This window comes from Scyliorhinus torazame, chromosome 4, assembly GCF_047496885.1.
Source record: "Scyliorhinus torazame isolate Kashiwa2021f chromosome 4, sScyTor2.1, whole genome shotgun sequence".
Classification (NCBI taxonomy): Eukaryota; Metazoa; Chordata; class Chondrichthyes; order Carcharhiniformes; family Scyliorhinidae; genus Scyliorhinus; species Scyliorhinus torazame.
Genome location: NC_092710.1, coordinates 180,680,743 through 180,704,561, shown reverse-complemented (window position 1 = coordinate 180,704,561; position 23,819 = coordinate 180,680,743). Strand labels below are relative to the sequence as shown.

Here is a 23,819-nt window from a genome sequence, read left to right as displayed (position 1 = left end):
GGTGGATGAAAATCAGTGGAATGTGGCAACCGCTCGTGGGCCGCACTTAACCCAGATGGGCAACAGGTCGCCCATCACTGCTCTAAATCTCTTGTGCCGAGTGAAGAGCTCTTTGGATTAAGTTTCTAACCTGTGTTGAGTGAAGGAATGACTCTGCAAGGGGAAATTTAAAAAACTTACTGTAGTCTTAACAATCTGAATTTGTTTGGGATAGTTTCAACAGGTTTACACATTCAAAAATAACACATTTCCAAAATACTACTTTTATATTTAATCATTTCAATTATTTTTGTTTTCACATTGAATGGAATATTTTTTGTAATGACCGGAGATGAGGATGAAGTTGCTGCTGAGGACTTTCTTCTGTAACTAGTTTTGGTAGTGTGATTTCAGTAGAGATCCATGTCATGTTGCACATACAAAACAACTGGGAGTTGGAACTGATGAGCCTGCAATAGTTGGCCTGGAGTCTCAATAATATGGCAATAGTAAGATAATTCCTAGTATTCCCAGCTGCCTTGACATTATGTATTTACATTTGTGATTTGCATATTTGAACAGTGCTATTGTTATAAAGTAGTGCAACCTCAATCCACTGTGCACCACCAGTGAAGTTAAATCCAATAGTTTTAACAATAGGAAGACTGATGAAGGACTGTTGATGCAGGGTGCTGAAATTCAAGTAAATTTATTACCTGCCATAGCAATATTAGTAATGGTTGTAATTGTCATTTGCCAATTTTTTCCTGAAGTCTGTATTTTATACTTTGTCCTTTACAGCCATCTCCCTAAAGTCCTGTTAAGTTGGGCTGTGTCTTTTCAAATTCTGAGGATAGAAGTGTAAAGTGTGATATATGTAGAAGTGATAGCATAGTAAGAACTTGGCAGCATAGTAATAACTTGGCAGTATACAGCATGTTTGGTTGGATTTATTTTTGACTCAGTCCCACTATTATTTAGCACTGAAGCGAACCTAGATTATTAAAAATAAGTTTTTATTGTAGTGGTTGGAAAGATGGTAATTTGCTAGTACGTTTTTGCCATTTACTTAATGCTAAACTGTATTTCCCTTTTATGTGGTGTGAAAGCCCTCTTTCAAAAGTAATGCTGGCTTAGTAAGCTTTACAATGAAATATATGTTGTTCAATCATTTTTAAGTGATTAATCCATTGTGTTTATTTAGGCCTGAATGTTGTTGCCAGTGGGAGAGGCACGATGTTTTTTGTTGACTTTGAGAAAAACTGTCCAGAAAGATTTAGTAGGATGTGTGACCTCAATTTCCCCAATTACAACGGATGCTGGGAAAGCTCAGCAGTTCTGGCAGCATCTATTGGGAGACATAGCAGAGCTAATGTTTTGAGTTCCTTTACCGAAGAGTCAAATGACTCAAACGTTGACTGTTTTTGAAGTTCACTGTTTTTCCAGCATCCTCTGTTCTTGTTTCAGATTCCAACATCCACAGTATTTTGCTCATTTCCTCTATTACACCACTGGTTTCAGTTGATGCCATCTATAAGGGATATCTGGCGTCCAAAATAATAAATCAGCAAGCAGGTTGAGTAGCAAATTGGGTTGAAGAATCCTCACTGCAAACCAGGAAGTGATGAGTACTGACTATCATTAAGTTTCTAGTAATTTTTAGAGAGGACTTAATATTGGACCTGAATCTGGGAGTAAAGTAGAAACTAAAATAGCATGAACATTTGAGATTTTATCATAGAATGAAATAAATAACATTCCAGATTCTTGTCTTTCAGGGCCAGATTCAGTAATTACAACTTGGTATGTCAATTAAAAACTCAGTTATACCTCCTTCGCATTTAACATGTGTAACAATTTTTACAGATGGACCGTAAAACATTGGCCATTACTCGTAAGCTTTGTTGCAGCATTTCCTGTAGGCCAAATATTTATTGAGTGGGTGAGGTGTAGTTCATAATTTATGTACAGCCACATGTTTTCATTTTTATGGTATCTATAAATATTTGAAAATTATCGCTAGCTTACATTATATAATGTGTGGAATAACTGAAATAATTGCTTTTCTTTATCAAAATCAATTCATAGAATCATGGAATTTACAGAGCAGAAGGAGGCCATTCGGCCCATCGTATCTGCACCGGTCCTTTGGAAAGATTGCCCTACTTAAGTCCACACCTCCAGCCTATCCCTGTTACCCAGTAACCCCACCTAACCTTTTGGACACTAAGGGGCAATTTAGCATGGCCAGTCCACCTAACCGCATCTTTGAACTGTGGGGGGAAACTGGAGCAACTGGAGGAAACCCATGCAGACACTGGGAGAAAGTGCAAACTCCACGCAGTCACTCCACGCAGTCATTCACCCAAGGCCGGAATTGAACCCGGGTCCCCGGAGCTGTGAGGCAGCAGTGCTAGCCACTGTGCCACCTGTAACTTAGCTGTTCACTTGCATGCTGGATAGAAATGTTAGTGTCAAGAATTGTGGTGTATTTGAATTTACTTCTTGTGATTATCAAGTTTTAAAAGATCAATTAAACATTCCAGGATTTAGATGCTTCAGGCAGGATACAGGAGGATGCAAAAGGGGTGGGGTGTTGCATTATTGGTTAAGGAGAATATCACAGCTCACATGAGGTAGGACACCTCTTGAGGGTTCAGGCATCGAGGCAATGTGGCTGGAGCTCAGGAATCGGAAAGGTGCTGTCATAATGTTTGGGGTTTACTACAGACCTCCTAACAGCCAGCGGGAGATAGAGGAGCAAATATGCAGACAGATCTTGGAAAGATGCATAAACAACAGGGTTAACGTGACTGCTAGAGGCATAGATGGAGCAGAATTTGTAAGGAGCGTCCAAGAGTTTTTTGAAACAATATGTAAATAGCCCAACTCGGGAAGGGGCCATATTAGACCTGGTGCTGGGGAATGAGCCGGCCAGGTGATCGAAGTTTCAGTCGGAGATAAATGGTCCTCTGGTGAAGGTGTTACTGGGGGAAGGCTAATTACAACCACATTAGGCAGGATCTGGAGAGTGTTGACTGGGCGAGGCTGTTTTGAGGGAAAATCAACATCCGGCATGTGGGAGGCTTTCAAATGTCAACTGATTAGAATTCGGGACCGGCATGTACCTGTGAGGACGAAAGGTGAGGGTGGTAAGTCTGGATAACGAGGAATATTATGAACCTTGTCAAAAAGAAAAAGGAAGCATTCGTAAAGTCTAAAAGGCTTGGGACAGATGAAGCCCTTGAAGAATATAAAGCAAGTAGGAAGGAACTTAAGGTAGGAAGGCTAAAAGGGGTCAAGAAATGTTGTTGGCAAGCAGGATTAACGAAAATCCTAAGGCGTTTTATACATCTGAAAAGAGCAAGAGGGTAGCCGGTAGCCAGTCTATGTACATATTAAAATCACCCATCATTGCCATACCTGTCTAAACTTCCTAGTTTATACTGTTCCCCAATGTGAAACTACTGGCTTGAGGACCTATAGATTGCTCCTACCAGGGACCACTTCCCTTTGCTATTTCTTATATCTACCCAGACTGATTCCACATCTTGAACTCCAGTGCTTCTCATTCCAGCACTGATCCTTTTCTTCACCAGCAAAGCTACACCTCCTCCATTTCCTTAGTCTGTCTTAAGCACCAGTGATTGTGGTTGCTTTAATTGCCTCTGGGTTTGATTTTAGTTCACCTGTTAATAAAACATTTCAAAATATCTTTTATGGATGCCTATGTTACAACGCCTAAAGGAAGATGACCGTGTGGAAAGCCTTTGCGAGCCAAAGTATTAATTTGGGTTCTTTAGGAATTGTGTTTAATTGCTTTAAGTTCTGAAAGTTTCCTCAACTTTAAAGCCTGTATCTGCAACTGAGCAACATGATTATCATGTTGAACCCTTCCATCAACCCTGTTTATTTATTTTTCTCACTTCATTCCCCTTCTGTGACGTGCCTCTGCAAAGGCTGCATACATCCAAGTTACTGTAAGTTTAGTTTCATGTTCATAATCCAGTTATACTGAGCAACATCCTCTCAACTAACGACATTAAAATGTCAGCGAGTCTATTTATTCCACTTACTCTGCGTGTTAAAATTGCTGCCACATTTACCTAAAGTTCCCTACATTCTAAAAATAAATGCATTGCAATGCAGCGAGTGCCCTGAGAACATGAGGCTCTGTTTTAAATTCAATTAATTTGCAGAGAGGATTAATTGTGTTAAAGGCTTAATGTTTTTCCAGTAATTTAGGTGGAGGTTGCTTCTGTTTAAACAAGTCCCGAACCTCCCCATCTGTCTCCAGTCTTTCAGTTGCTGAGCTGTTCGTTACCACAAAACTCCTTTGAATATGTACTGTCAGCAGTCAAATTAAGATTCTTGTTTCTAACTTCAAAAGTGTGACTCATCAAATTATGGTTTTCATTTCTTAATTTCAAAGGGGGGGGCAGGGAAACAGTGGAATGATTGCCCATTTTGGTATAGAAAATAAGACATAGTAATCTGGTTAGAAATGTTTTTAGAAATCGGGATTTCTTCAGTAACATCTACTCATGGGTGCATGTCAACTTGCAAACCGCAGTCCAGTGCCTGTTACGATAACTTTAATATTCAAATCTTTTACAGATTTGGATCTACGAAAAAAATAGTTCAGGTCCTATATCGACTGTTTATGCCATGTTTAAAGATCTGCAGAAGCTTAACAATTTTGAATGCACGTTTGCAATATACTTATTGATCTCTTTGCTGCAAACTTTCTCGGCTGTCCTTCCAATGAGTATTGATCTTAAATTTTCCATTCCATTTTCTTCCCCGATGGCCCCTCTTGTCAGGTTCAAGCAGAAGTTTGCTTATTACAAGTTTTCATTGTGATTGTAATGCTGCTGTTAATTTTATTTCCCATCACTATATTTTGTGTGGGCCCCTGTACTATGTAGTATTATGCAAAAAGTAAACAATTCTAACCCTTTTCCAAGGCAGTTACAATGGTCTTTTAGTTTCTCAGACATTGCCTTTGTTTAAAAGGGTATTTATATTTGAAATCCCAAAGAACAAAGAACAAAGAAATGTACAGCACAGGAACAGGCCCTTCGGCCCTCCAAGCCCATGCCGACCATACTGCCCGACTAAACTACAATCTTCTACACTTCCTGGGTCCGTATCCTTCTATTCCCATCCTATTCATATATTTGTCAAGATGCCCCTTAAATGTCCCTATCGTCCCTGCTTCCACTACCTCCTCCGGTAGCGAGTTCCAGGTACCCACTACCCTCTGCGTAAAAAACTTGCCTCGTACATCTACTCTAAACCTTGCCCCTCTCACCTTAAACCTATGCCCCCTAGTAATTGACCCCTCTACCCTGGGGAAAAGCCTCTGACTATCCACTCTGTCTATGCCCCTCATAATTTTGTATACCTCTATCAGGTCGCCCCTCAACCTCCTTCGTTCCAGTGAGAACAAACCGAGTTTATTCAACCGCTCCTCATAGCTTATGCCCTCCATACCAGGCAACATTCTGGTAAATCTCTTCTGCACCCTCTCTAAAGCCTCCACATCCTTCTGGTAGTGTGGCGACCAGAATTGAACACTATACTCCAAGTGTGGCCTAACTAAGGTTCTATACAGCTGCAACATGACTTGCCAATTCTTATACTCAATGCCCCGGCCAATGAAGGCAAGCATGCCGTATGCCTTCTTGACTACCTTCTCCACCTGTGTTGCCCCTTTCAGTGACCTGTGGACCTGTACTCCTAGATCTCTTTGACTTTCAATACTCTTGAGGGTTCTACCATTCCCTACCTGCATTAGACCTTCCAAAATGCATTACCTCACATTTGTCCGGATTAAACTCCATCTGCCATCTCTCCGCCCAAGTCTCCAGACAATCTAAATCCTGCTGTATCCTCAGACAGTCCTCATCGCTATCCGCAATTCCACCAACCTTTGTTTCGTCTGCAAACTTACTAATCAGACCAGTTACATTTTCCTCCAAATCATTTATATATACTACAAAGAGCAAAGGTCCCAGCACTGATCCCTGTGGAACACCACTGGTCACAGCCCTCCAATTAGAAAAGCATCCCTCCATTGCTACCCTCTGCCTTCTATGGCCTAGCCAGTTCTGTATCCACCTTGCCAGTTCACCCCTGATCCCGTGTGACTTCACCTTTTTGTACTAGTCTACCATGAGGGACCTTGTCAAAGGCCTTACTGAAGTCCATATAGACAACATCCACTGCCCTACCTGCATCAATCATCTTAGTGACCTCCTCGAAAAACTCTATCAAGTTAGTGAGACACGACCTCCCCTTCACAAAACCGTGCTGCCTCTCACTAATACGTCCATTTGCTTCCAAATGGGAGTAGATCCTGTCTCTAAGAATTCTCTCCAGTAATTTCCCTACCACTGACGTAAGGCTCACCGGCCTGTAGTTCCCGGGATTATCCTTGCTACCCTTCTTAAACAGAGGAACAACATTGGCTATTCTCCAGTCCTCCGGGACATCCCCTGAAGACAGCGAGGATCCAAAGATTTCTGTCAAGGCCTCAGCAATTTCCTCTCCAGCCTCCTTCAGTATTCTGGGGTAGATCCCATCAGGCCCTGGGGACTTATCTACCTTAATATTTTTTAAGACACCCAACACCTCGTCTTTTTGGATCACAATGTGACCCAGGCTATCTACACCCCCTTCTCCAGACTCAACATCTACCAATTCCTTCTCTTTGGTGAATACTGATGCAAAGTATTCATTTAGTACCTCGCCCATTTCCTCTGGCTCCACACATAGATTCCCTTGCCTATCCTTCAGTGGGCCAACCCTTTCCCTGGCTACCCTCTTGCTTTTTATGTACGTGTAAAAAGCCTTGGGATTTTCCTTAACCCTATTTGCTAATGACTTTTCGTGACCCCTTCTAGCCCTCCTGACTCCTTGCTTAAGTTCCTTCCTACTTTCCTTATATGCCACACAGGCTTCGTCTGTTCCCAGCCTTTTAGCCCTGACAAATGCCTCCTTTTTCTTTTTGACGAGGCCTACAATATCACTCGTCATCCAAGGTTCCCGAAAATTGCCGTATTTATCTTTCTTCCTCACAGGAACATGCCGGTCCTGTATTCCTTTCAACTGGCACTTGAAAGCCTCCCACATGTCAGATGTTGATTTGCCCTCAAACATCCGCCCCCAATCTATGTTCTTCAGTTCCCGCCTAATATTGTTATAATTAGCCTTCCCCCAATTTAGCACATTCATCCTCGGACCACTCTTATCCTTGTCCACCAGTACTTTAAAACTTACTGAATTGTGGTCACTGTTACCGAAATGCTCCCCTACTGAAACATCTACCACCTGGCCGGGCTCATTCCCCAATACCAGGTCCAGTACCGCCCCTTCCCTAGTTGGACTGTTTACATATTGTTTTAAGAAGCCCTCCTGGATGCTCCTTACAAACTCCGCCCCGTCTAAGCCCCTGGCACTAAGTGAGTCCCAGTCAATATTGGGGAAGTTGAAGTCTCCCATCACCACAACCCTGTTGTTTTTACTCTTTTCCAAAATCTGTCTACCTATCTGCTCCTCTATCTCCCGCTGGCTGTTGGGAGGCCTGTAGTATACCCCCAACATTGTGACTGCACCCTTCTTATTCCTGATCTCTACCCATATAGCCTCACTGCCCTCTGAGGTGTCCTCTCGCAGTATAGCTGTGATATTCTCCCGAACAAGTAGCGCAACTCCACCTCCCCTTTTACATCCCCCTCTATCCCGCCTGAAACATCTAAATCCTGGAACGTTTAGCTGCCAATCCTGCCCTTCCCTCAACCAGGTCTCTGTAATGGCAACAACATCATAGTTCCAAGTACTAATCCAAGCTCTAAGTTCATCTGCCTTACCCGTAATGCTCCTTGCATTAAAACATATGCACTTCAGGCCACCAGACCCGCTGTGTTCAGCAACTTCTCCCCGTCTGCTCTGCCTCAGAGCCACACTGTCCCTATTCCCTAGTTCTCCCTCAATGCTCTCACCTACTGACCTATTGCTCCCGTGCCCACCCCCCTGCCATACTAGTTTAAACCCTCCCGTGTGACACTAGCAAACCTCGCGGCCAGGTTGAGAATTTGGTTGAAAAATTGAGAATTTTTAAGCAAATTACAGGTACAATGTAATCATGACGTTATGATGCAATTACACCATTTTCCCCCAAATTCTCTGACAGCAAAAACTCCAGAAAGCATAAATGAGGATAAACGAGAGGAAACCATAAAAAATTGGGGCCCGAGGAAAGTATAAAATTCTTGCCTTAAAAGTTTCAAGTCCTCTTTTATTATCCATGCCTGTGAAATGCAAGATGTTGATGCTAAGGATGTTTTGGGGAACGGGACACCAGGCCCTGCCCATACATACTCGGGCTGATAGCTGAGGACACGTCCTGGGCAGAATAACATTATTAGCTCAGCACTCTGAATTTATACAACCAGCGTTTGTTCCTTGGGAATACTTTGATGCATAAGAAATAGAAGCAGGATTCGACCGTCTGGACCTGTGTATCTGCTTTGCCATTCAGTAAGATCATGACCGAGCTTCTACGTCAGCTACACTTTTTTTCCACCCCATAGTGCCTCAAAATTTATCGATCTCTGCCTTGGATCTATTCAAATGAGTATCCGGGTTCTTCTGGGGAAGAGAATTCCAAAGGTTCAGAATCCAATGAGTGAAGTACCTTCCCATCGTCCAAAATCATAGAATCCCTACAGTGCTGAAGGAGGCCATTTGGCTCATCGAGTCCGCATCAACCCAGCGAATGAGCACTCTACCCATTTACAACCCCCACCCAGCCCCATAATCCAGAACCTAATCTGCACATCCCTGGACATTTAAGGGCAATTTAGCATGGCCAATCCACCTAACCGGCACATCTTTGGACTCTGGGAGGAAACCAGAGGAAACCCACGCAGACACTGGAGAACGTACAAACTCCACACACAGGCCTGAATTGAACCCGGATCCCTGACGCTTGAAGCAGCAGTGCTAACGTAACCACTATGTCACCATTCTGTCCTGTGCAGTTCTGATAATTCCTTGAGAGAGTTCTGATGGGACATCTTTTTGAATTGCTCCAGTCCTTGTGCTGCAGATATATTCAGTGATGTTTGTTAAGCTGTTCCATGTTTTTGATTCAGCAAAGTGAAGGAAGGGAGCTTGCAGCAGATGATCTTGTGTGCCAACTACCCTTATTCTTCTTGGCAGTAGAGGTCACTGGTTTGGAAACAAGACTGTTGAAGGAGTCTTGGCAAGTTGCTGCAGTGCATCTTGTTGATGGTTCACATGTCATGGTGTGCTGGTGGTAGGGAGTGAATGTTTATGGTGGTGGATGGGGTGCAATTCAAGCAAGCTGCTTTTGTATTGGATGGTGCAAACTTGTGTTGTTGGAGCTATACTCATCCAGGCAAGGTACCTTTTTATAGATGGTGGAAAGTCTTTGGGGAGTCAGGAGATCATTTCCCCCCACAGAATTCCCAGCCTCTGACCTGTTGCAGCCATAGTATTTGTGTAACTGATCCAGTTAAGTTTCTGGTCAATGGTGACACCCAGAATGGTGGGAGGAATTCAGCAATGGTTGTTGAATGACATGGGGAGACGGGGGAAATTCAGCAATGGTCATACTGTTGAATGACATGGGGAGCTGGTTAGACACATTTGTTGGCGATGGTCATTCCCTGGCACTTGCTAATTATTAATTAAGAGTTGCGAAAAGAACTGAATGCTAAAATATTCAGTGCCCATTTCCACTTCTGACCTTGCGTAGGGGATGTCACTGATGCAGCTGTTTGAGCCCAGGATACTGCTCTCGAGCTTCAGTGATGTACTCATGGTTGACTGACCCATACAATTTTGCATCATCACAAACTTGGATATGCTCCCCCCATGTTACCTCAGTGATGTAATTGTAAATTGTTCAGACCCAGGCACCACTCCTTGCAGCACTCCACTTGATACACCTTGCCACTCTGAACCGTTTATCTTACTGTTTTCTGTACATTAGCCTATCATTCGTATATTACTCCCAATCCCATGTGACCTCATCCTGTGTAACATTCACTTGTGTGGCTCCTTATTGAATGCCATCTAAAAATTCAAATATACTAAACCCTCTATTTTATCATCTTCCTCCTCGTTGCACCGTAAAATAAAAAATTTGTTTAACATCCGAAAACTAATTTGATTAGAAAAGCCCGTTTAGCGCACTTGACGCATAACAAATGGGTAAGCATCCGTATAATCACATCTGTATAATCAATGTGTTTCAAGTGGTCGTACTAACTAGACCACAACATATCTTCTCTTTAGGTTTAGGAAACTGCTTGCAGTTAACATAAAGGATAGGATTGCAGGGCACTTATGCAGCAATATTAAATGATATGGAATTTAGAAATTCCCGTTTGCCCAATGGATTAGAGAAAATTAAAGAATAAAATGGGCTTCTATTTCCTTGGATAATGTGCGCACACATTAGAAACAAACTGCTTCTGTAGTGAATTGGTCTTGCTCGTGTGCAGTGTTCCTAAAAATAGTTACATTTTGATAATTGCTCCAAGCCTCTTTTTTTTTTTTTGTTTAATATGAAAGTAGTTTTGGAGGATGGTGCAGCTGCTGGATTAATTATGACAATACAATACGTTTTAACAAAGTTTGGCGTTCTTTTTTGTCTATTAGCTCAACCAGTATAAAGACATTTTGTTCTTGGATTTAGTACTAGGCTTTCATGGTGTTAGTTGAATAAAATGTACACAATGAATACTGTATTTATTATAGGTGTCCTATAGGATGTTTCGTTTGTGCAAAGTAACGCAAAGGGTTTTAATTAATTGATTCTAAGGTTCTTTGGGCAAGTCAATTAGTAGTACACTGAACATATATCCTGAACAAAATAGAAAATGTTGAAGTATGCACCAGATTAGTCAGCATTTGACAATGTAGAATGTTTTACTTCTGGTTCTTTCCAAAATGCCCATACAAAATACCCCACTTGAAATAACTTGTCCTTCTGCTCTTAACTGACCATCCAAAAGGCCTACATTAAATTGTGACCCTCCAGATTTTTGAGAATGAGAAAAACAGCTTGGAGCACAATTCCTGTCTGTTCACTCTTTAACTTAAATTATTACTATTGTAATGTTTGTTTAATTGAGTAGAATCTTAACTCTTCACTTTAAGTGAACTCCCAAATATTCACAGTGCTTCCTTTCGGTGAATACTACTAGTAATACAGCAAAAACTGCCAAATAGAAAGACACTTCAGAATGTGTTTGGTCACAGTTCATTGTCAAAAATGCAGTTTGCAGCAATATTCTTACAGGAGTCTCAAGATTTGGAATTAACTTTAAATGTGTCTAATGTGCTGACATGTTGGCAGTTAGGTCTACATTGGAACAATGGACATGAATTTAAATATACTCCGATCTGTGGTACTGCTATTAAAGTGCATGAAAAATATCACTTTGATGTTTAGTATAAACAGATGGTGATGCTTATATTGCCGGAGGTGCCATTTTGGAATTGAAATATGAACCAAGCTAGTCCAATTAATTATTTGATGTACAATTGTTTACATTTTTAATAAATTGTACGCCCACACACAATTTAACATGTCATTGATTACCTTAAATATCTACCATTAATTCCAATAGATTACACTGTGTTGATGGTATTACGCTGTGAGACGCCATAGCTGCTATTATGGATTTCTGGTATTGGCACAATTGGATGAAACAATCTGATTAGTCCAAAATATTTCACAAGATTAAGTTTATCATCTGCAGCGAAAATACTTGGATTTCAAACCCTCAAAACTAGAATGGAGGTTTATTGGCAAGTGCGTGCTTTCTCTTTGATTTAATTAGTTACGTCAAGAGAAACTAAATATTACCTGTATTTCCACATGTCAGAACCATCATGTAAACTTTAAAATACATCCAGAAATTCTGGTCATTAACTAATATGATTTGCAAAGTTAATTTCGCTATAATTTTGCGTATAAAGTTTTTTTTCATGTGATAAACCATCTTTTCCCCTGCAAGAAACTTGCCATGATAGCTGCAGAATGTGTGTAATCCTCACATTCGACTAAATTAGATTTAAATTTCTGAATTTTGCGTTCTGTGCCGTTTTGTAAAAATATCTGCTCTTAGACTGCCCCACCCATGAGTATTATCTGGCTAGTCCACATATCGAACAATTGAAATCTGTAATTGTACTGTAATTTCTATTCATTCTGTATATCTACTCATTCTGTATAACTTATTGAATGTATTGGATCCCAGCTATGTTGCTGCTGGACTGTCTGGTCCTAAGCAGAACCCTGGCAACTTTTGTTTTTAGTTTAGAGACGCGGATGAGTTGCAAGACTATCGAATAATTTTAACTAAAGAATAAAATATTAAACAAAAGATTAACTGTAATCTTCTCCTTCATCCTAGTTATATCTTTAGGATTGCACAAGTTAAATGTTTTCAGTGAGTACACAGTCCATGTAAACCACTAGGTGAAATATGGTCAGACCAAATGGCAGGTGCCATCCAATACAACGTCTGTGGATTTCTCATCAGATTCCCCAGATGCTTGTTACACTGGAGTGCTTGTTACACTGGAAGTTAACTAATCTCACTGGAACTCTGACTTCCACACTAGAGTTTGCAAACTCCACTCTCAAACACATTTTGAAATCTTTTTCTCTCTGCCTTCGCCAAGGATCCATATCCATGATTTCAACCTCTGCTTTCAGTACTCTGCAGCCCTGGAGTGCCATGTGTGTTCCAACTTCCATATAATCTCTCGGGTACCCACCTGTGCCAACAGCATCACTGCTTCACAGGCTGTATTAAGGTGTCACAAACTGTAGGACTACTTCAGAAGTCTGGTGTCTCGCTATCCGACTTCTGCAGGTCTGCACCGTGAATTCTGTCTTTAACTGAGAGCCTCCGTGAACTACCTCATTCAAAACCTGGTTCTTTGTCCCTTTTACTTCGGTCTTTTCCTTCCCTGGTTTCTGACTATTAGCTTCTGGGACTAGTTTACTGGTCCTTGTGTTAATGTCCTGCCTGTACTGGCAGCCTCTGTGAACAGGATCTTGCGTCTTGGGTTATCTGGATCCAACTGAAAACCGTCTACTTTTGAGTGTGGGCCTGTGGTTGCTAAGCAGCAGCTTAGTTTTTTTTAAACCTCCAATTGCTTTTTACGTTGTATACTTTTTATTACAATACAGGCAAAGTTTAAAATTGAAACCAAAACCTAGAGCCATGCAGACACAGGCACCTTTGTTCAACATGAAGCTAAACTGAAGCTTTAACCCTTAGTACACAAGTAAGCTTAAATATAAACTGGTACCTCCTTTTTTAATATCCACAATACAAATATCAGTAGTTTAAGCATGCTCTCTTTCCTAACAAATTTATCAATTGATCACTGTGATAATTTTCTGTTGAAATATGAGAGCAAATATTTGTTTCTGGTGAAGATTATGCTTGATTGTATAAGTGCTGGCATTTTGGGGTGCTACCAGTGAGTGGGTGAGTGACTTGAGTTCGGGTGAGTGGCGAGAGAGGGCAGTGTTTTTGTTGGTGTTCGGGTTTATCCTTGAGGTTCTAAAAAAAAATATTTAAATTAATTAACTAGTTGAATATGGCTGGACAGGTGATGTGCTGTTGCTGTATGATGATGGAACTGGTGGATTCCATTGAGACCGTCAGTGACCACATCTGCAGCAAGTGTTGGCTGCTCGAGGAACTTCGGCTCAGAATTGATGAGCTGGAGACCGAGCTGCACACACTGCGGCACATCAGGGAGGGGGAACGTTACCTGGACGCTTTGTTTCAGGAGGCAGTCACACCCGGCAGAATAAGTACTGTTAATTCGGTCAGTGGTCAGGGACAGAGTGGTGTGACTGCAAGGGAGGCAGGTAGGGGGATCCTGAGTTGAGGAGCCTCAGCCCTTGACCTTGTCCAACAGGTATGAGGTACTTGCTCCCTGTGTGGATGAGGAAGAGGACTGTAGGAAGAAAGCGTTGACTGACCACTGCACCGTGGTACAGGAAGCCATTCAAGAGGGGGGAGCAAAAAGAGAAGTGGTAGTTGTAGGGGATTCTATAATTAGGGGGATTGATGGCACCCTTTGTAAGCCAGGGTTATAATCTCTGGATTACTACCCGAGCCACGTGCCAATTGGCATAGGGTTGAGAAAATTAGGGAAGTTAACACGTGGCTAAAGGAGTGGTGCAGGAAAGAGTGATTCCATTTCATGGGGCATTGGCATCAGTACTGGGGCAGGAGGGACCTGTACCGTTGGGACGGTCTTCACCTGAACTATTCTGGGACCAGTGTTCTAATGAATAGGATAAATAGGTTGGTCACAAGGACTTTAAACTAGCAAGTTGGGGGGAAAGGAAGGGTAAAGCTATGGACAGTATAATGGTTAATGGAGAGCAAGGCAGCAGGTTACGTGACGGGTTATTATGTAGAGATATGGGTTCAAAGACTAGGAAAATTAGGAGAAAGGTTAAGAGGAAAAATAATTTGCGAAAAGTTACTGATCAAGGTGTTAGGAATCATAACGAAGACATAAAAAACAGCGTAAGTGTACTATACCTGAATGCTCGTAGTATACGGAATAAGGTGAATGAGTTGATGGCGCAAATCATCGTGAATGACTGATTTAGTGGCCATTACTGAAACATGGTTAAAAGATGGTCACGACTGGGAGTTAAATATCCAAGGGTATCAGACTATACGAAAGGATAAAATGGACGGTAAGGGCGGTGGTGTAGCTTTGTTGTTTAAGGATGGCATCCGGGCAATAGTAAGGGATGATATTGGTGCTATGGAGGGCAAGGTTGAATCAATTTGGGTGGAAATCGGGAATGGTAAGGCGAAAAGGTCACTGATTGGAGTAGTCTATAGGCCACCAAATAGTAACAGGATGGTAGGGCAGGCAATAAGCAAAGAAACAACAGATGCATGTAGAAATGGTACAGCGGTTCTCATGGGAGATTTTAATCTGCATGTCGATTGGTTTAACCAAGTTGGTACCCTTGAGGAGTTTATAGAATGTGTCCGGGATAATTTCCTGGAACAGTATGTAATGGAACCTACAAGGGAACAAGCGGTCCTAGATCTGGTCCTGTGTAATGAGGCAGAATTGATTAATGATCTCATAGTTCGGGATCCTCTTGGAAGGAGCGACCACAATATGGTGGAATTTAAAATACAGTTGGAGGATGACGAGGTAAAATCAAACACTAGTATTTTGTGCTTAAACAAAGGCGATTACAATGGGATGAGAGAAGAACTAGCTAAGGTAGACTGGGAGCAAAGACTTCATGGTGAAGCAGTTGAGGAACAGTGGAGAACCTTCCGAGTGATCTTTCACAGTGTTCAGGAAAGGTTTATACTGACAAAAAAAAAAAGACGGTAGAAAGGGGAAAAAAATCGACCGTGGATATCTAAGGAGGTGAGGGAGAGTATCAAATTGAAGGAAAAAACATACAAAGTGGCAAAAATTAGTGGGAGACTAGAGGACTGGGAAGTCTTTAGGGGACAACAGAAAGCTACTAAAAAAGCTATAAAGAAGAGTAAAGGTAGACTATGAAAGTAAACTTGCTCAGAACATAAAAGCAGATAGTAAAAGCTTCTACAAATATATAAGACAAAAAAAGAGTGGCTAAGGTAAATATTGGTCCTTTGGAAGATGAGAAGGGCGATTTAATAATAGGAGACGGGGAAATGGCTGAGGCTGAACAGGTTTTTTGGGTCAGTCTTCACAGTGGAAGACACAAATAACATGCCAGTAACTGATGGAAATAAAGATATGATAGGTGAGGACCTTGAGATGATTGTAATCACTAAGGAGGCAGTATTGGGCAAGCTAATGGGGCTAAAGGTAGACCAGTCTCCTGGCCCTGATGGGATGCATCCCAGAGTGTTAAAAGAGATGGCTAGGGAAATTGTAAACGCACGAGTGATAATTTATCAAAATTCACTAGACTCTGGGGTGGTCCCAGAGGATAGGAAAGTAGCAAACGTGACACCACTGTTTAAAAAAGGAGGTTGGCAGAAAGCGGGTAATTATAGGCCGGTAAGCTTAACTTCGGTTGTAGGGAAAATGCTGGAATCTATCATTAAGGAGGAAATAGCGGGGCACCTGGAGGGAAATTGTCCCATTGGGCAGATGCAGCATGGGTTCATAAAGGGTACGTCGTGTCTGACTAATTTGGTAGAATTTTTTGAGGACGTTACCAGTGCAGTAGATAACGGGGAGCCAATGGATGTGGTATATCTGGATTTCCAGAAAGCTTTTGACAAGGTGCCACACAAAAGGTTGCTGCACAAACTAAAGATGCATGGCATTGAGGGTAAAGTGGTAGCATGGGTAGAGGATTGGTTAACTAAGAGAAAGCAGAGAGTGGGGATAAATGGGTGTTTCTCTGGTTGGCAACCTGTAACTAGTGGGGTCCCTCAAGGATCAGTGTTGGGCCCGCAGTTGTTCACAATTTACATAGATGATTTGGAGTTGGGGACCAAGTGCAATGTGGCAAAGTTTGCAGACGACACTAAGATGAGTGGTAAAGCAAAAAGTGCAGAGGATACCGGAAGTCTGCAGAAGGATTTGGATAGGTTAGGTGAATGGGCTAGGGCCTGGCAGATGGAATTCCATGTTGCCAAGTGTGAGGCTATCCATTTTGGGAGGAATAACAGCAGAATGGATTATTATTTAAACGGTAAGATGTTAAAACATGCTGCTGTGCAGAGGGACCTGGGTGTGTTGGTGCACGAGTCGCAAAAAGTTGGTGTGCAGGTGCAACAGGTGATTAAGAAAGCTAATCGAGTTTTGTCTTTCATTGCTAGAGGGATGGAGTTCAAGACTAGGGAGGTTATGCTGCAATTGTATAGGGTGTTGGTGAGGCTGCATCTGGAGTATTGTGTTCAGTTTTGATCTCCTTACCTGAGAAAGGACATATTGGCACTGGAGGGAGTGCAGAGGAGATTCACTAGGTTGATCCCAGAGTTGAGGGGATTAGATTATGACGAGAGGTTGAGTAGACTGGGAATATACTCATTGGAGTTTAGAAGGATGCGGGGGGATCTTATTGAAACATATAAAATTATGAAGGGAATAGTTAGGATAGATGCGGGCAGGTTGTTTCCACTGGTCGGGGAAAGCAGAACTAGGGGGCATAGCCTCAAAATAAGGGGAAGTAGATTTAGGACCGAGTTTAGGAGGAACTTCTTCACCCAAAGGGTTGTGAATCTCTGGAATTCCTTGCCCAGTGAAGCAGTTGAGGCTCCTTCTTTAAACGTTTTAAAGAAAAAGATAGATACCTTTCTAAAGAATAAAGGGATTCGGGGATATGGTGTACAGGCCGGAGAGTGGAGCTGAGTCCCCAAAGATCAGCCATGATCTCATTGAATGGCGGAGCAGGCTCGAGGGGCCAGATGGCCTACTCCTGTTCCTAGTTCTTATGTACCAGACACTATTCTTAACATTGTTAAGAGATTTCTACTTTCATGCTCACGGTGAGGGGTAAATGGCAGCTAGTAAATTAAATTATCTCAATCTGACTGTCTGTTCCTAGCACCTGCTGGGTTTGGAACAGAACTGTAGCTTTCAGACCCAAGTGTGGTGTGATCTGCCATAGTTCAGGCCTCAAAAGGAAATTTTAGTTTGGGCAACAGTAAACCGCTCTTTGACCAAGGAAAGTGTGCCCAAATTATTTCAGTGCTGGGGTAGATTAATGTCTCTGATAGTACACTGACAATGCAGATTCCTGAAAGCTCTGATTGGAGCTTGATTATCTTGCATGTGCTTCAGAACAATTCACTGCATTTCATTGGGAATGTTCAGAATGTCAATGCAGCTGAATTTGTTTCCCACAAGTAAAACTTATTTTCATAAGTCTCATCTCAAGACACAGTAACCTTTTATGCTATTCACCCATAATTGTATAATACATGGGAATTGATACATGTTTTGTTCAGGGACTAAGTTTTGTTCTTGTCCTGGAATCATAGAAGAATTAATCTTTACTGTGCATGTTACACTTGGTTTGAAATATTTGTTCTTGTTGACGCAAAAAGATGTCTCTACTGGGAATACATTGTTTTCCTCTTTGAATTTTACAGTTCGTTCTAGACATTAGACCATAAGATATAGGAGAAGAATTAGGCCATTCAGCCCATCACGTATGCTCCATATTTGATCATGGCTGATGGGTTTCTCATCCCCACTCTCTTCTCGGTGCCTTCTCTCGGTAACCCTTGATCCCCTTATTAATCAAAATCAAGAAGCTATCTAAAGGTAAAGTCACCATAGTCCCTGATGACCAAAAGCTGCTTTCTCCTTTTGAGGGGGAGAGATGACTGGTGGTGATTTACCCTGTGGTGATTTACCCTGTGGTGATTTAAGGCGGACCTTCTTGAATAACCTCAGGCGGTACGGGGGTTGAGCCCGCGTGCTTTAGCCTTGTTCTGCATCACGAACCAGCCGTCTAGCTAACTGAGCTAAACCTGAGCTGGACAGCAACTGAAGACCAGACTTTTAGTTTGTGGAGATGTGGTGCTGTAGGGTAAATCTGAGCAGCGAAGGATGAACAGGGCCTTTTGTTCCATTGCTGAGCCGATCAGAGGGGGCGTAAGGCAATAAATGGGCTTAGTATCCAGAGCAGGGCTCAGAAAGGTGTGGGCGGCTGATCTTAAAAATAAATAAATAAAATAAAATCTTGCCAAGTTTTCTGAGGTTCAGATCTTTTGTACAACACGTGAAAGCCAGCAGTTTTAAGTTCCATTGAATCAAGCGAGATCTTTGGTCAAATTTTAGCAAAGCCAGTCTTTTGCAGCATGTTGGTGGGTGCCCAGTAAAAATCTCAAACATTTTGTGCAAATCCTCACAAACTATGCTAACTGACATCCTGGCAATCGGCATTAATGTCCAGTAATGGAGATTCACTTTGTGGGCAGTGAGGGGTTGGAAGTAAAAGAAAAAGTGCTGATTCTGCTAACAAATGAGACAAAAATGTTTGGAGAAATATTAGCATTACCAGTTGTGGATACACGAGACATGATGTTTTGGGCTGCAGCCAGCCCATCATTGGAAGTGGAAAAATTAGCAATTTTAACTAACATCAAAACAATAGGGAGGGAAATGAGATATCAGGAAGTCAAGAGCAGCTTGTATTTATATAACTTGTTTAATGTCAGAAAACGTCCAAAAGCACTTCACAGAAGCAACATTTGACAGGAGATTTTATGACGCATGACCAAACACTTGCCCAAGTAGTTGGACTTTAAAATATGTCTTGAGATAAAAGAGAAGTGGAGAGATTTCAGGAGGAAATTCCAGAGGCTGGAGCCTTGGCAGCTGTAGGCACAACTATCAGTGTGGGGATGATCAAAAGGCCCGATTTGGAAGAATGCTGATATCCTGGATGGTTGTGGGTTGGGGGTGATTTAGAAAAATAGGGTGGCCATGGAAGATGCAGGCTCCTCTGAGGATACATGACAAAGGATAATTGTTCTTCAGTATGCTAGAACCCATTTTAAAATGGTACACGCTCTCCTTATTTTTATATTGTCTTTATGAATTCCTGTAATCACATATATAAAGGGGAGTGCCTATGTAAACCCGTCATGCTATAACTGGACTATTTTTGTAAACACAATTTTGAGCACCCAATTCATTTTTTCCAATAAGGGGCAATTTAGTGTGGCCAATCCACTACTCTGCACATCTTTGGGTTGTGGGGGCAAAACCCAGGCAAACACTGGGAGAATGTGCAAACTCCACACGAACAGTGACCCAGAGCTGGGATCGAACCTGGGACCTTGGTGCTGTGAGGCAGCAGTGATAACCACTCTGCCACCGTGCTGCCCCCTATAACTGCACTATTCTGCTAGAAGTTCAATTAAGTGGATAATCTGTGATTGTTTTTTTGAAAATGGAAATCTCACCCGAAATGGGTATATGTATTTTCAGTACTGAGGAAAGAGGTTGTTAGATTGGCCAGGCTCTGCTTATATTTGTGCATGATACTGATTGTTGTCACTGGAATTGAGAATTTTGCATTTGTAAAGAATTTGTATTTATGTAGTACCGTATGTCCTTGGTTCTTGACCACTGCCTTCAAATTTGATGAGCGTTCCAGTGGGCAAGTCCACACATTGAATCTATTTAAAGAGCTCTGCATCCAAGCTCAAATTGAGCCCCTGAGAACCTTATAAACCCTAATGGACAGTGTTGCAGTGTTATACTTGATACATTGGTCAAGGCTAAATCTAGTGTTGGGTTAAAGGACATGTAGAAGGACATGTAGCAAAAAAGTATTCTAGCCATCCATTCATTTTGCTGGCATACTCTATACTGGACTGGAACACGGCTGGATGGGTGCCGCCTCTCTCCTATAAACGCACAGTGTTCATGGGGAACCTGGTGCTAAACTATTTGTAGACTACGTGTTTCTAGCTCAGGGTTTCGTACGTAGCAGAGCAGCTATCTCGCTGCGATCTATTGAATGCCATCCCTCGAGTACAAAAAAACTATTAGGGTAGCACACGTGGCTAGCACTGTGGCTTCACAGCGCATGGGTCCCAGGTTCGATTCCCTGCTGGGTCACTGTCTGTGCGGAGTCTTCTGCACATTCTCCCTGTGTCTGCGTGGGTTTCCTCCGTGTGCTCCGGTTTCCTCCCACAGTCCAAAGACATGCAGGTTAGGTGGATTGGCCATGCTAAATTGCCCTTGGTGTCCAAAAAAGGTTAGGAGGGATTATTGGGTTACGGGGATAGGGTGGAAGTGAGGACTTAAGTGGGTTGGTGCAGACACGATGGGCTGAATGGCCTCCTATACTGTATGTTCTATGCATTTATGCTCTGCTGATGCTGGAAAAATGGAAATTCTCGCAAGTTAGGCAGCCTGTCTGGGTGAGAAGCAGTGTTAACGTTTAAGGTCAATGACCTTTTGTGCTTTTTTTTTTAAAGGAAACTAACCAAAAGACTCATTGCCTTTTATGTCCATTTTTCAATTTGATTCCAATTTTCGATGTTGTGTAATTATATGCTGTCAACTCCAGGACCCAGTTCGAAGAAATGCCTGTTGAAATTACCATGTTACATAGAAGATAGGAGGAGGACTTTTGGCCCTTCGAGCCTGCTCCGCCATTCATCATGATCATGGCTGATCATCCAACTCAATAGCCTAATCCTGCTTTCTCCCCATAGCGTTTGATCCCATTCTCCCCAAGTGCTATATCCAGCTGCCTCTTGAATATATTCAAATGTTATTTGGTGAGTATTGACCTCTGCAATAAACCAACCACCCTTTAGACCGTTGTATCTGGGATATTAAAATATTTATGTTTTTATGCATGCATGGGTTGTGGGCATTGCTAGCTAGCAAGGCCAGCATTTATTATCCATCCCTAATTGCTCTTAACTGAGTGGGTTGCTAGGACAGTAAGAGTAGAGCACATTACTCTGGGTCAGGAGTCCCAATTGAAGACAGGAGATTTCTTTCCCTGAGGACATTAGTGAACCAGAGGAGCTTTTACATCATGCTGCTGGTTGCATAGTTACTATTACCGATGAAGCTTTTAATTGCAAATTTATATATAACTGAATTTAACAGGTGATGTGGTGGGATTTGAGCTCTGGGCTTTGGATCACTAGTCCAGATCTTTGGATACCATTCCAGTAACATCCACAATGCTTCCATCTGGCAATACCTAATCTTGTCAATGGTGATATTTTACCTTCAATGTTATTGGCATCCCAAGGTACTTCTCATGCACTGAAATATATAACATAGTACCTGCACACTAACAACTCAACCACAATTACATAAAGTTTAGAAGAAGTTATTGTGAGCAAATATTTGGACCGATTTAAAGAGGCACTCGCTGAGCAAGCCAAAGGCATTGACACAACTTGGATGACTCATTTGGTAATGTTTTACCCAAAAACAAGTACTAGTTCCTAATGGCCATTCCAAATAAGAGATTTAAGACCCCATATGACTTGATGGCCTCTGAATGGATGACTGGCTACAGAACCACCTCCGAATCCCGAGATTAAGCAGCTTTCTGCTGCTTATTACCAGTCAGTGATACATATTGGAATTGCAAATGTCTGAATGTTGACCAAAGACTGCCTTGGGCCCGACTGATCAGTTCCTTTTGTTTCATCTCCTTCAACATAGAAAAATTCCAAGCCATTTCAGAGAGGAAATGAGTAGTGGGGGTTCGGCTGGGAGGGAGAGAGAGAGGAGATGAGCAGGGCTCACAGCTAGGATAACATTTTGGATAAATGTAATTGGTACAACACTCTCTGCCTTGTTTTGAGTAAGCAGCAGGATCTTTGGTGGGAAGCGGTGAGAGTTGATTTTCAAAATTGAGATGGGATAAGAAAGCATTATTTTTGAATGGCTTCCATTTTAAGTACTGCAGCTCTGGAGAAACAACTTGCTTTGCTCCCTCAAGATGATAGGACTGTGCTATGGGAGCGCTCTGGATCTTTTAGTCCATACCAATTCATTCCAGTAATCCTCATAAAATCGTTACCTTTTTAACCTAAAAAGCATCTATGGTTTTCTTGGCTTTTTGGGGGGGGAATATGAAACCCATTCAAAGTGACTTAATAGAATTTTGGAAAACGGGTACAGCTAAATTCCACAGATGTTGAAATTTATGCAGAATCCAACTGGGGGCTACAGTAAAGTGTTGACATTTCATATTATTTTTAGTGTACTTTTCAAGAGGGATATTTATTCAAACATTCTAAAGATAAACTACACTATCATTTGGTACATTGTGTCTCATTTCCAAATTTTTAGGCTAATTGTGATTGAAAGGTCATCACCAATCAGCTACTAAGAAGCTCTATGTTTTTCATTTGAACAAACTCAAAAGTATTCTCCTGACAAACTTGCAGGTGCCCCATTTTCAACACCTGTGGGTATTGTCCTGTCATGCCTAATGTAAAGGCTGAATTGATGATATCTGGGCTCCTGCACATAATCAAGCTGACTGCTAGATTGCCATATATTCCTTTCAGTGTTGCCACTATTTTAAGCTAGCTGATTATGTATATTACAAGAAATAGCACTTTTTGGGTGGAGGTACAATTCATTAACTGGGCTTTTCCCTTGTGGCTTTTGACACTTTCTCAACTTCTTTGTTTTCCAAGACGCGTGTGTTAGTGGTGCAACGTGTTTGTTAAGTAAACTGTGTCCACAGTAGTGCAAGGAATGCTGTATTTAATTGCACTGTTAATATTGTTGTGAAACACGCCAATGTTAAATGCGAGAATATCCCAAAACCCAGAAGGGTAACTTGGAACATCAGTTCGAAGTGGTGTATATGTTTTTTGTTTTTGGTATAATGTGAAAAACTATGTACAAGCCAGTGAGCAACAGTCCAATTATGTAAACAATTAATAAAGAATATTTATTAACTAAAGACGAAAACACAACAGACTCTAAGGTGTCATAGTGTATTTTTAAAAATATATATATTTATCAAGAATTTTAACTCAGTTTTTCACCCGTACAAACAACCCCCCCCCCCCCACACCCAGGTAACAACAAAAGCACACATAGCAAGACATGAACATGGTAAATCAATATGATACTGAGCTTTGTACATTGGATTCCTCCCGTACATGTCAGTTTTCCAGATCCTTCATATATTTTCTTGCTCAAATAACCCCCCCCCCCACGCAAGACATTCCCCCCCCCCCCCCCCCCGGGTTGCTGACTGACCTTCATCTAATGCTCCGCGAGACAGTCTAGGAACGGTTGCCACCGCCTGTAGAATCCCTGCACAG

General features: G+C 41.9%; 1 protein-coding gene across 2 annotated transcripts in view; it reads left to right on the top strand.

Moving 5' to 3' along the window:
- The window catches only part of selenoi (selenoprotein I), a 101,354-nt gene that overhangs the window by 30,683 nt on the left and 46,852 nt on the right, over positions 1 to 23,819 (top strand). The window contains exon 1 of one of the 2 annotated variants that reach the window (XM_072498935.1): positions 21,266 to 21,284. The exons of the other annotated variant lie outside the window; for it this stretch is intronic. The gene's annotated coding sequence lies outside the window, so the exon portion shown is untranslated. Of the gene's footprint in view, positions 1 to 21,265; positions 21,285 to 23,819 lie in introns of those variants that run through there. 2 annotated transcript variants of the gene reach the window in all.